This window comes from Papaver somniferum, unplaced genomic scaffold (assembly GCF_003573695.1).
Source record: "Papaver somniferum cultivar HN1 unplaced genomic scaffold, ASM357369v1 unplaced-scaffold_29, whole genome shotgun sequence".
NCBI lineage: Eukaryota > Viridiplantae > Streptophyta > Magnoliopsida > Ranunculales > Papaveraceae > Papaver > Papaver somniferum.
Window position 1 is genome coordinate 1157198 of NW_020639929.1, and position 12272 is coordinate 1169469.

The following is a 12272-nucleotide window of genomic DNA, read 5'->3' on the forward strand; positions in this document are numbered from 1 at the left end:
CATCTATGTTTCCTCCTTTCTCACAATAGATTTCTATGAGATAAATTTCTATATTGGGAATTGTAAGCAGCTTCATGTTACTTTGGGGGTTACAACCAAGAGTATCGTTTTTTCTCAACTCTTGGGAGTTAAAAAAGAGGTTCAATTCTCAGTTTTCACCGCTGATGCAACATGGACTTATGAATGGCTGAGGCGTAGTGCAGGTACACTTAGCCCTGTGAATTCTTGCCTAACAAGTTTTTGTCTTTGTATTCTACTCGACACATACCCTGGTGCTGCTATCGGCTTTTATTGCTGGGGTATCTACCACCACAAGGGTTGTATCCAGTTGGAGTTTTCAGGGAGGTTAAGGAACATTCAGTTCAGGATCATGATGTTTCCAGATCCTGTTGTGCTAATGTTGCTGATATCATTGTTGTGGGTCTTCTTGAGGAGATACTTAGCAGCAAATTGGGTTACTGAGCTTGCTTATTTACAGGTGCGCCTGTCTCTGTGGATCAGTACTGCAGTTGTTTTGAAGCTACAGAAATCTTGCTATAATATTGATGCGCTAAGTAGGTGGATGTGTGGAATGCTTAGTAATTCTGCTGTCGAAGTCATTGCGGAACACAACGGACGTAGTGCCCTTAGTGTGGTCTTCAGGGCTATTGCTAAGAGTGCATATCATGCCAGCAGTTGTATAGTTGATCGTGGGGCCTAAGGTTGAAGTGTACCGTCTCACCAGATTATTCACTAGCCTTATGGCTATTAGGCTTCTCATGCGCCTACAAAAGAGCTACCACTACAATGTCATGTACCGGTGCGTTTGTCTACAGATCACAATCCTTGCTACTTTGCATTGCTCCTGCAGGTGTTAGAGAGATAATTATCGCTCAAGTTAATTTTCCCGACTCACATCCTCGAGGACAAGGATGTTTTCAAGGAGGGTGGAATGTCATGTGTCGGGGTTGGAAGGAGGTGCCCTTATCACAATTAAGTTGGTTATTAATTGTTAATAGTACTTTTAACTTTTATCAATTGTAAGAGCATCTCCAAGAGAAGGTGTAAAAAATCCTATGTGGACTTTTTATTTAGTCCTTCTATTTATGAGGTCTACACATAGAGTAAATATATGACCTCAAATCTTAAAAATCATCTCCAACACTGAGAATTTCAACACTTAGAATTAAAAAAAAAAAAAATTAGTTAAAAACATGACGTGGAGGTGCAACCAGAGGTGTAGATAACACTTTCTTGAACACCTTCATATTTAGTGATTGGTCCCTCCTAACTTGTAGGACCCTATTGTTGGAGATGGATTATGCTAAACGGTGGTCTAAAATCCTATGTGTCACTGAAAATAAATCAATCTACCCTCTGTTGGAGATGCTCTAAGGGTGCTTATTATAACACTTGTGGTCTTGACCTAGCTATATAAGGCTAGTAAGTAAGAGGAATTATCCAATTTAATGAAAATATAATTTGTTTTTTCTTTGCTAAGGCTGATTCTCTGAATCAGATCTCTTCTTCTTCTCTAGGCTTGATTCTCAAGAATCAATAGAGGTTTATCCTCAATTCTATCACCCAATCTTGTCATGTTTAAGCAGTTACATGACATTAAGTTGGTGATGTGTAATCCATTAATTCAATTAATCCTTTTTTTAGGTGAATTCGGCAGTAGCTGATTGGTATTGATTTTGATCTCAACTCTCAAATCTTCTACGGAATGCAAACCCTAACAAGCGGTTGAATTCTCGGTTTTTTTTGCCTAGATTGCTATCTACTCGGGTAACACTATGCCAGGGTTTGTATACTTTAGAAAAATCTTGTTTTGCTCATGGGTATTGATTCACTTTTAAATGTAGGAATTACCTATAGATCCTATTATAGTGTTCTTAGTTAGTGGCAGGTCCACCCACTAAAGCCCAGTAAACAGGGGTCCATAATTAAGAGAAAACATAAAAATGGACCTAACTTTTTAAGCCCGGGTCCTTACACGTGCGGGATAACTAATGCGAAATTTAAAAATATCACAAATAACCCTCCCTATTTAACAGGGATTATAAGCACGAGAAGAACATTAACCTTTCATATTCGTTTTCTTCTTCTCTTTCTTCTCACTGCTGCTGCAAAAGGATTCTGTACAGATCCAAAAAAAATTCTTCAATCTTTCTCGTCTCTATCAAATCAATGTTTATTTTAGGGTTTCACGATCGAATCGTTGTTGTGTTTGATTACGCTTTTCTATCTCCATGTTTGATTTGTTGATTATTTACCAGATCTAGATGAATAATCATATTTTTTGTTCATTTCATTGTTAGATTTACTTATACCACTTCCATTTTGTTGGTTTTAGATGTGTTTCAGTTTGTTTTTGTATATGAAGCAACAGTACGTATATCTCGTACTGACAGAAACTCAATTTATTAAGAAGAAGAAGAAGAAGATGATGATGATGATGCATCGTTATGATTTACGACGAGAAGATTTGTTTGTGTTTCCGGGTATGTTTTTTAATCATCTTTTTTGATTATTTTTTTCATTTTTCTTCATTTGATTTTTTTCCGATTGTATTATGAAGATCAAATCGATTTTCATGATGCTATTATGTTTTTAGGTTTGATACAGTTTGCTTTTGTGTATGAATTGACAGTACGTATACGACGTACTGATACAAAATTCTTATGATTCGGTTATATTCAAATTTTTGCCATTTTTTTTGGTTCAATCTATGATTACGTATGTGTAGTACTGAAATATGTGCTTTGATTCGGTTATATTCAGAGTTTTTCCATTGTTTTTGGGTTCGATCCATGAGTACGTATGTGTAATACTGAAGTATGTGCTTTGATTCGGTTATATTCAAAAGTTTTTGGGTTCGATCCATGAGTAAGTATGTGTAATACTGAAATATGTGCTTTGATTCGTTTATATTTCTGAGTTTTGCTATTGTTATTGGGTTTGATCCATGAGTACGTATGTGTAATACTGAAGTATGTGCTTTGATTCAGTTATATGCATGGATTCATCACTTCTTCTTGACATGCAATTGATTTTTTAGTTCATGAATATGCAGTACATATATGACGTACTGTTACAAACTTCTCTCTTACATCAAATAATTTTGACAGAAGCCATTCTGGTTTTTCCTTTTCATGGTATTCCAGTGCATGTATAATGAACTGGAATACTAAATAAGAAAAAGACTATTCTTGTCTCATATTAGTTATTTAGATATGAAATTGTTGTATTAGCTTGGATTCAAGATTATGTCCACATTGCCAATCCTTAAGTTAAGGATTTAGTTGCAACAAAGATAATCATTTCTTATTCCAGGTTCAAAGTGATCATTTTGATGAGTTTTTCGCCCCTGAGTTGGACAAACATGGTTATCAAGCTCTCTACAAGAAGAAGACAACAGAGGTTTGCTTGCGGACATTTTTGATTTAATGGTCATAAACTCCAAATATTCAGTTTGTGATAATGAATCTGTTCACTGTAGGTTTACACCGGGACTTATACTATCGATGGTTGTGCAACATTTTTCTGAAGGGACAGATTTTCCCATGTGAAGAAATACGAGGTTTGGAGATGACAGACTTTCTTTTGAATTATTGTTACTCTGTTGGTTCACATGTTAAACAGTTTACTTTTGTATGTAGGCCGAATTCAACAAGGTTGCTCAGTCACTGACAGATGTTGTGGTCCCAATCACTCAGAAGAAAGCTGCTTTGTCTCGACTTCTTAAGGTGATTTTTCTTCTTTGGGAGTCTCTTATGCAGTTAGTTGGTGCTAAGATTCTTTCCCAGAATCTTACTCCCTGTATTATTCTATTTGTCCATTCAATTTTGTATAGTATAATGTTGCGCTAATAGCGGTTTTGGAAGCAAAATTTAGCAACCACGGAGCCGATACTCCTGGAAAGCGGCAGCTTCTTTTGTGTGGTAAGAAATTGAAATGTTGTCTGTTACATTTTCATTTGTGCAAAGCATCCTAATATGTTACTCTAGTTTTCTATGTATCACTCGATCCTTGATAATCACTTTCAGGGTTTGCTGTAGATATTCAGTAGCTTCTTATGGACATTAATTTTGTTGGTTAGTTTTTTAATGGTTATGTCACCCTGTTCAATCATGCAAAACTGTACCTCTTTTGTATTAAAGAAATACTAGAAATTAATGATATGATCCTACAATATATGTGATGTAAAACGTTTTCTAATTTATTTATCATTGATTCTAACAAACATGTACTTTTCCTGTAAGCAGTTCAACATATACATACTCGAATTCGTAAGCAGCAGATATATATTCGAATTTGTAAGCAGTTTAGCGGATACGTGTTCTATTTGTAAGCAGCGCGACAGATATGTACTCAGATTTGTAAGTAGTGTAGCAGATATGTACTCGAATTTATAAGCAGTGTAGCAGATATGTACTCGAATTTATAATCAGTGTAACAGATACGTACTCAATATAATGAATGTGTAAACACACACGTTTGGTAACAATGAGTATTATGGTCATTTCCATGTTTTAATTAATTTTGGACCTCTAAATAAAAAAAAATCCGGTTGAACCTTACTATAACTAACTTTGTGGGCTTAGGACCAAACATCAAAATTCCCCTTTTAAATTAAGTTGTACTAGAACTAATCAGAAAGGGTTAGCAATGTTTGAGAATCTTTTAGTATACCTTCTGGAACATGTTAACTTGTTCCATAATGAAATTTACTAGGTTTATCCTGTAATTGTTTCAAAAAGAATTATCAATCATTTGGATACTGTTTTATTCCACTAAATATCTATGCCAAAGCGAAAGCTCTATACAGGATCAACAATGAATATAATTAAATCAATCATATTTGGATGAAACCCATTTAAGTCAAGGATATCACATGTAGGATTCCTTTGAAGTTGCTATAAGTTGCAACGTTTTTCATGTTTTCCTTCCCTAATCACAGGGACGGACCTAACAAGGGGCTAACCCAGACTATAGCACGTCCTGTTTTTAGCACAATAATTTTTTTGTAAGTGCAATTTTTAAAAAATTGGTAATTAGTCCACATGTATTTGTAATAAATCAACATAATATTTACCAAAATAATTTTTAGCCAAGAATTTTGTTTAAAAATTAGTAAAACTTCTTCATATATTCATTTATTTTCCCGTTTTTCTTCACTTATCCATTTATTGTTTAAAATTAATAAATTTCTTTCTTCCATCACGTTTTGTGATTAATTTTGTGGATTTTAATCTTTTACTTGTCGATTTATCTAGTATTTTACAAGAAGATCCAAGTTAACCACTAATTATGCAATTCGTTCTAAAAAAATTTGTTGCGGCCATCGGCCGCATAAAATTTAGGTAACATTCTAGTTTTATCCTTGGAAGATTTCTGGGTGCGTCCCTGCCTAACCTTCTTCCTCCATAGTTTCTTAATGTGCCCTAGGCTTAACAGAAGTATGTAGATAATGAGGTACCACGGGAATGTGTGTTATTAAGGGAATTCAAGTAAGAGTCAACTATATTTATTGGACCGACCTAGTTAACGAGTCGACTATAGTTTTTGCTCTCCTCAGATCATAATTTGCTCTCCCTTTAACAAAAATTTATCAAGAATTGTGCGATAATGCTCAAGATATGAAACTTACTTGATCACATTAGTACAATCCTACTCTATAACAGCCTCTCTCCGATAAATGAATCCATGGATTGAATAACAGTTGCCGACTTAGATACCAGCATATATTGTTTATAGTTTCTTCAAGCTTTCAGACATAGGAAACCACTCTGAATCTGTATACCTGCTTTATTCGTGTAAAAACGCTCTTCTCATGGACCTGCCACGCCGATGATTCTGATGAGCATTGTCTGCATGTGATATCTATCCTGGTAATCCATTTCCTAGCAGTGCACTGAAATAACTGAACCGATCTTTTTAACCTGATAAAGTTGTTCCGTTCAACAAGAAATTTAAGTATCTACGAAAAATTACCGTGTGTTTGTGATTTTCCTTTCAGGAAATCAATGAAACAAACAAGTGTAAAACTGGGGATCAACAAGAAATTGCCATGGATATGAGAATGAAGAACTAGGCCAACTATTTGGCAGAAGAAAGCTTCTAATTTGTTGTAGTGTCCGCCACTTTTCAAGGATAGTAAGCCCGAAGAACAGCGTGCAACCGTAATCTTCAGACAGTTTTGGCGCTCCACAAATCTTTTAAAATGAGACTGGATGAGCCTTGCTGCATTTTCTACAACACTAAATACAAAAACAACCCATTCAATTCAATCGTAATTTAGATTCACTTTGATTTTCATACATAATAAAGGGGGAAAATGAAATGGGTTATTTGGTTTTGGTACTTATATTTTGACTAACATTAGTGCTTGGTCTAACTTTTGTCCAAGTTAGTGCTTGGTACTTGAAATACACGTTCACCCGCGTTGATGAGCATTACTCTGTTTTTGTTGTCATCAACTGTGGAAATGCATAACCAAAACAAGAAATCCGAAGTAAAAAACATGTAAGATTAATTTGTTGGTTGATCATCTTGATTTTACCTATCCACTGCTATTAAGCATATACAAAATCTGGGATAATGGAGGCACAACAAAAGACAAAGAGAAGAGAAAGAAGACACTAATGGAGGTTATCTTTTCTTTTTCAACGTAATTTAAGGAAAATAAAATAAAAAGTAACCGCTTATATCAAGATTAAAGGCTTTAAAGACTTCTGGACCAAGAACTAACAAGTGCCGGAATGTGCACCCCGGTCTTTAGGGGTGCACATGACTCCCAGAAAAGGCGTCCGTATAGATATTCAGGTCTCTCTTTCAAGGTTTTGTATACAGTGATTTGGCGATTTTCGATAAAATAATCGTTCCCACACTCGCAATGGAATTGAAGTTCCTACTATATTCTAAAGTATCTAGCTCTGACCCGTTATCGTGACATCATAAATTTTTAAGAAGTTCCGGATGCAATTTCATGATTTTTATAGCAATTCTTGGAACTCTTGCTCAATCATCAGTAGTTTACTAAGATTCTTCATTGTTTTTCTTATTAATTTGTGCTTCTCCATTACAAGTTTCAGTACTAATTACCTTCAGAAAACTAAGATCATCATTACTAGCATGCAAGTATCAAAAAGAGTTTCAAACATATACCCACCCCGTCTACGCTTCTTACAGACCAAAACATTGATACCCATTATCAAACTTACAAACAAAAACCCCAATACAAAAACATCACTGAGTTTCACAAATAAAATTATCCATCACCAACTTCACAAAAAACATCAACACTACCTGTTATCAACAAAAAACAATACAAACTTCACTTACCAAAACCGACGGAAAAGAGAGAAACATCAAGAACCCTTTTACCAGCATCAACAGCAGAATCCAGATGAACAGGAGTAAGCATAGAGCACTAGTGGAAAATAGCAGTTTCGCGACCGTCAAAGAAAGTCATAGATACGAGTTAAATGACTCGCTTTGGCCGTCGGGGAATGGGTCGCTGTTTGAGCATCTTTTTCATTTGTGACGTGGCTGCGCGGGTCGATAAACAACCTATATCAACAACTGATTTTAATGGTCAGGGGGTTATGACTGACTCTCATCGTTCCTAGATATAGATTTTAATGTTAAAAAAAAAAAGAAGGTTCAGCCGGCTGACTGAATCTGTTTGGCCTGACTGAATCTTACTAAATCTCAAATGAAAACCAAATCCAATGAAACTAAAATGAGACATGTGCTCATAAATTTAAAATGCCTTTTCCATTAATCAGTCAATGTATTCATTACACAATTTATAACTGAATTACACTTAGATTCAAAATCATATGGATTCAAATTCTGAATTCACACCAATACAAATCCTAGTAAGTTGAAGGTTTCTTAAAGAGAAGAGCAAATAAGTTCAAATTGTCTTAAAGAAAAGTGCAAACCAGCAAAATGATAAACTGCCTGATGTTGAACTAACCCCACACACTTGATACACCTGCAGTAAAATGAACTAATCCAACACTTCATAATTGTGCACCTGAAGCAAAAAAAATTTACAAAAAAATGGATTCAGTTGGCATCTAAGTTGCAAAGTTACAGAAAAATTAAATTCTGAGTTCTACCAAAAAAATACAAGCCCAACATGGAACAGCAATCACCAAAGACTAAAAATACCCCACAAGTCGACAGTTTCAGAAAATTTAGAAGTAAAATATCTCTGGAAGTGTATACAAATTCCTTGATTTCAGACACTCATACAATTGAGCCTGGAATGTAGTTATTTCAGTGGGAAAATTTCTAGTAATCCTACAACTCAGGCAACCATTACCAATTTTAAGTTGAATATCACTATTATAAAACTAACCAATAAAGATAGACATTACTTAGTACCTTGTTTGCAACATGTATTTGAGGCTCTCCACAATCAGATGCATAATACATTTGATGAGAGATGGATTTTGGGCTTCAATAGTAACCTCCATGGTTAACAAATGAGTTCCAAAGCTTTCTCAGCATTACACACAAATTTGGTTGCCTGCACATTACACAAACTTAAGCAATCAAGTAATACTCTACATAAGTAAAACAACAAACAACAATGAAGTGTCTCATTTTCAGTCACCTATTTTATCATTTTCAGCTCAATCCTCACCTCTTATTAATGGCATACCAACCAAAAATAAAGAATAACTGAAATTACTCGGCAATTTTTCTTAGAACTAAACGAAGATGACAAGATCTCATGGGATAGTTACTCATACCCCTTCAGTGCCAGCAGCCTTTCCTCGATGAACTGAGCCCATACTTAACAATCGAGTATCTGCAGCAAAAATAATTTTTTCAAAATCAATAAAACCAGCAAATAAGGACAAGCTGACAATTTCTTATAACTTCATCAAAGTTCAATTAGTTTATTGAAATTGCTCAAAACCCACCTGTGCACCCAAACAATTTGACAATTTCAATTTGGACTGGGATCCATAATTAATCCTAGTAAAGAGTCCGTTAAGATAAGTCCAGGCTCAGCAAGTTTTTTAGAAGCATCTTGCTAGTGAAATACTTGTATTCCTGCCAACCTGTAACAATCCATCATCCACTACAAATTTTAAAGCAGGTGGGAACCTCCCATTACTCAAGGGAGTCAAGAATTAAACAAAAAGCTGAAGAATTAGCAAAATCAATAATAAACAAGACAAGAAAAGAGTTGGAGAAGAAAAAAACACCACTCATTGGATAGAGACTTCGAACTCACCATTGTAGAACCTCAGAAACTGTTTCCCTGCAGAACCAAGTGGCCAAACTTCTCCCTGAATTTTCAAACAAAAAAGTTAATGAACCATCGACCAATAGTTACATAAAAAGACTAAGAATGTTAATAAACCATCGACCAACAGTTACAAAAAACTAAGAAAGCTCCATTTACAGCAGGAACAAGGCTGCGGTTGATAGATGTAGAGATTAAAGTCACTTCAAGATATAAAAAAGGGTAAAAGGAGAAGGAGAAACAGAGATAGCTAAGCAGCACCTAACCTTGATGTGGTGCCACTACGATTTAACTTCTGCATGAGAATAGCTCTAGAGCGGGCATTCAAAGACTGTACATGAAAAAAAACTAACATATAAGTTGCAGTAATTATCCATGTGTCAAGAGTTCAGATTTATCATTGGTTAATTCAAGGATGACATGTAGGAATACTAACATTCATTCACGGCTACAAATATATTATATAGTAACATGTTAGACAAAGCACCGACTGGTCAAAGTACACATTTTCTAGAAAAGAAAAAGGTACCCCATTTTCTTTTTCTTTCAGGCTTTTTATCAAGCACTTTGTTGTGCAGTATTTGGTCCTTGAGAAACCGAGTTATTAATTTATATTAGGCTCTTTTATATAAATTTCTTAAACTGCAAAGAAAATATCTCAACAAATTATAAGAAGCTGGGAAGAGTAATCACCAAATAGTACACAGTTCATATGCAAGGTTCATAATCATATCAATGCTAATTACGAAGACTTTGAATTCAAGATAGAAGCACAAAGTGTAGAACCTTAAACTCATCAATATAGAACCTCAAAAACTGTTTCCCAGCAGAACCATGCCAGCATGCGCATAACCTTGCCAAATTTTCATCTTCCCAGCTGCTTTGGACTTCTCCCTGGATTTTCAAACAAGAATATTAGTGAACCACCAGCAATTACATAATAATACTAAGAACCGTACGTATGTAATAGAGAAACTAATAGAGCAATAATATTTAGCTCGGTTTTGAGATAAAATTGATGTTATTGCAGCCCTCCTTGCATTCTTCTAGTTAACAATACGGAAATAACCTTCTGAAGAGCCACATTATCCTGAGATACATGTTCTGGAAGAGGTCAGATAACTAACCTAAAACAATCCCAATACCAACATGAAAGAACAAGCTCAAAATAAATCCAATAAGAAAACAAAAAGGTGAGCAAAAACTAGACCTTAAACAGCTGTTTAATGTAATCCCTCTCTAGGCATGAACCAACAGGTTTCCGTTTCTCATCTTGGTTAGGTGGACCTAGTAAATCGGTTATATCAAACTACCCAGAGATTGTTGCCTTCAAACATTATCTCCAGTTTGTGCATCCATATTACCTTTCACCGCATATATTTACCCCCCTCCCCCCAACCTAAATAACTTGCTCCGTCCTGCATCCAAATCTACAGCTCAAACAAAAATGCTCAAAATTTTCATGAATTATTACCGTAATAGAAAGAAGATAGCATACCACATAAGTCATAAATCATTGACCTTCTTAGCCATCTCTTTAATATCCTTTGAGTAATTGATAATCTACAAATAAAAAATAAAGCAAAATTAGCAAAATTTCACCATAATTCACCATAAGAATAATGCATACAGTAAGGTAATCAGAAATTAGCGAAAGTTCGGCAAAGAAGAAAGTCAAAACCTGTATGATTGAATTAAATCAGAAATTGAAATACACATAACTCAACCCAAAGAATTTGATACGAAATTAAATAAAAATCAATGAAAATTTCTACAAATACAATTTACAAAAAACCCTAAAAAATCCCAAATAAAATTCCTAATTTCATTTCAAATCTGGACAGTAGTTATATAAAACGAAACTCTCCAATAAAATACAAGAAGATCGGCAAGTTATAAACGTTAACAGCAAAGACGAAAGGAAGAAAATGGTTCAAAAAGAATGAATGGTACCCCTTTTCTTTGTTTTGTGGTTACAGGTTTAGATTGGGTTCACGGAAGAACTTGGATTTTGTGGAGGAGATCAAGATATGGTGAAAGAGGTTGGTTTTACGAGCAATGATTTTAGTAATTTCTTATGATTTCTTCTGATTGCTTTCAGATTTCGGTTTGTTGGGGGAGTTAAAAGAAGATAAGAGAGGCGCATCTAGAGGAGTGAGAAACAGTGAACTAGGTTAGAATGATGATAAGAAGAGAGATAGAATGATGATAAGGAGAGAGATAAAATAAGAATTAAAAAAATCTTATACCGCGACTGTTTTTGGCTCTCCGAGATATGCTCCGTATTTTTCTTATATCTGAGACTACTTTGACCGGTCCGGTAGGTTGACCGTTACTAAAGGTCGTGGATGTGGGTTGTAAAATCCCCCTTTTCCACTAGTGGAATAAGCCATTTTGGGAAAAACTTGTTGATCACTATCAAACTTTTTTCGAAGTATGAAAACTTGGTTGCACTCTACACCCCAAAAGAGAACTCTAAAAGTCCTCCTCATAGTAAGTCCAGGCTTCGTCTTCCTCATACTGTTCATTGCAACTGCTTCCTGATGAAGCAGGGAAGTATCACCATCGCCAGATGATGATCTCTCATCATCAATATCTTCTTCATCATCTTCATCTCTGGAAACATCAGGGGGTTCTTCATCAGATTCACTGGTTGCTTCTATCGGAGCGGCTCTGGGAACAAGGGCTTGCTTTTCAACTCTGGGTTATCCCTCCTGCATGGTTCTGGAAAATATCTTTGGATTGGATCTCTAAAAATCAAACCGGCTTCGCAGTTTCCAATCAACATATCTCTGTATCTTTCGCTTGTCCTCCGCAGCATCAGAATCCTCTTCACTGGTGTTTATTTCCTCTACTGGATATTCAAACCCCGCATCAGAACCTGCCTCGGAATCACTCTCAGTTGCACTTCCATACTTGGGACCTTTCTGGCGCTTCAAATATCTCTCCTCCTCTTTCCGATCAGACATGGTGTTTGAGGGTGAAAACATTTTCTGCTGATTTTGGTAATTTCGAGTGT

The 12272-nt window shown here is 35.4% G+C and overlaps 2 long non-coding RNA genes across 2 annotated transcripts; one reads left to right on the forward strand and one right to left on the reverse strand.

Moving 5' to 3' along the window:
• Nucleotides 1-2327: 2327 nt before the first annotated feature.
• On the forward strand, nt 2328-3541 carry LOC113341328. The gene is made up of 3 exons (XR_003355895.1): nt 2328-2483; nt 3316-3402; nt 3482-3541. It is a non-coding gene; the product is annotated as an uncharacterized LOC113341328 (long non-coding RNA).
• Nucleotides 3542-7751: 4210 nt separating this feature from the next.
• Nucleotides 7752-11444, reverse strand: LOC113341462. Its single transcript, XR_003355939.1, has 10 exons — nt 11207-11444; nt 10752-10816; nt 10464-10671; nt 10040-10343; nt 9520-9584; nt 9242-9296; nt 8925-9065; nt 8751-8809; nt 8380-8524; nt 7752-8026 (listed from the first exon to the last, which is right to left on the reverse strand). It is a non-coding gene; the product is annotated as an uncharacterized LOC113341462 (long non-coding RNA).
• Nucleotides 11445-12272: the final 828 nt, after the last annotated feature.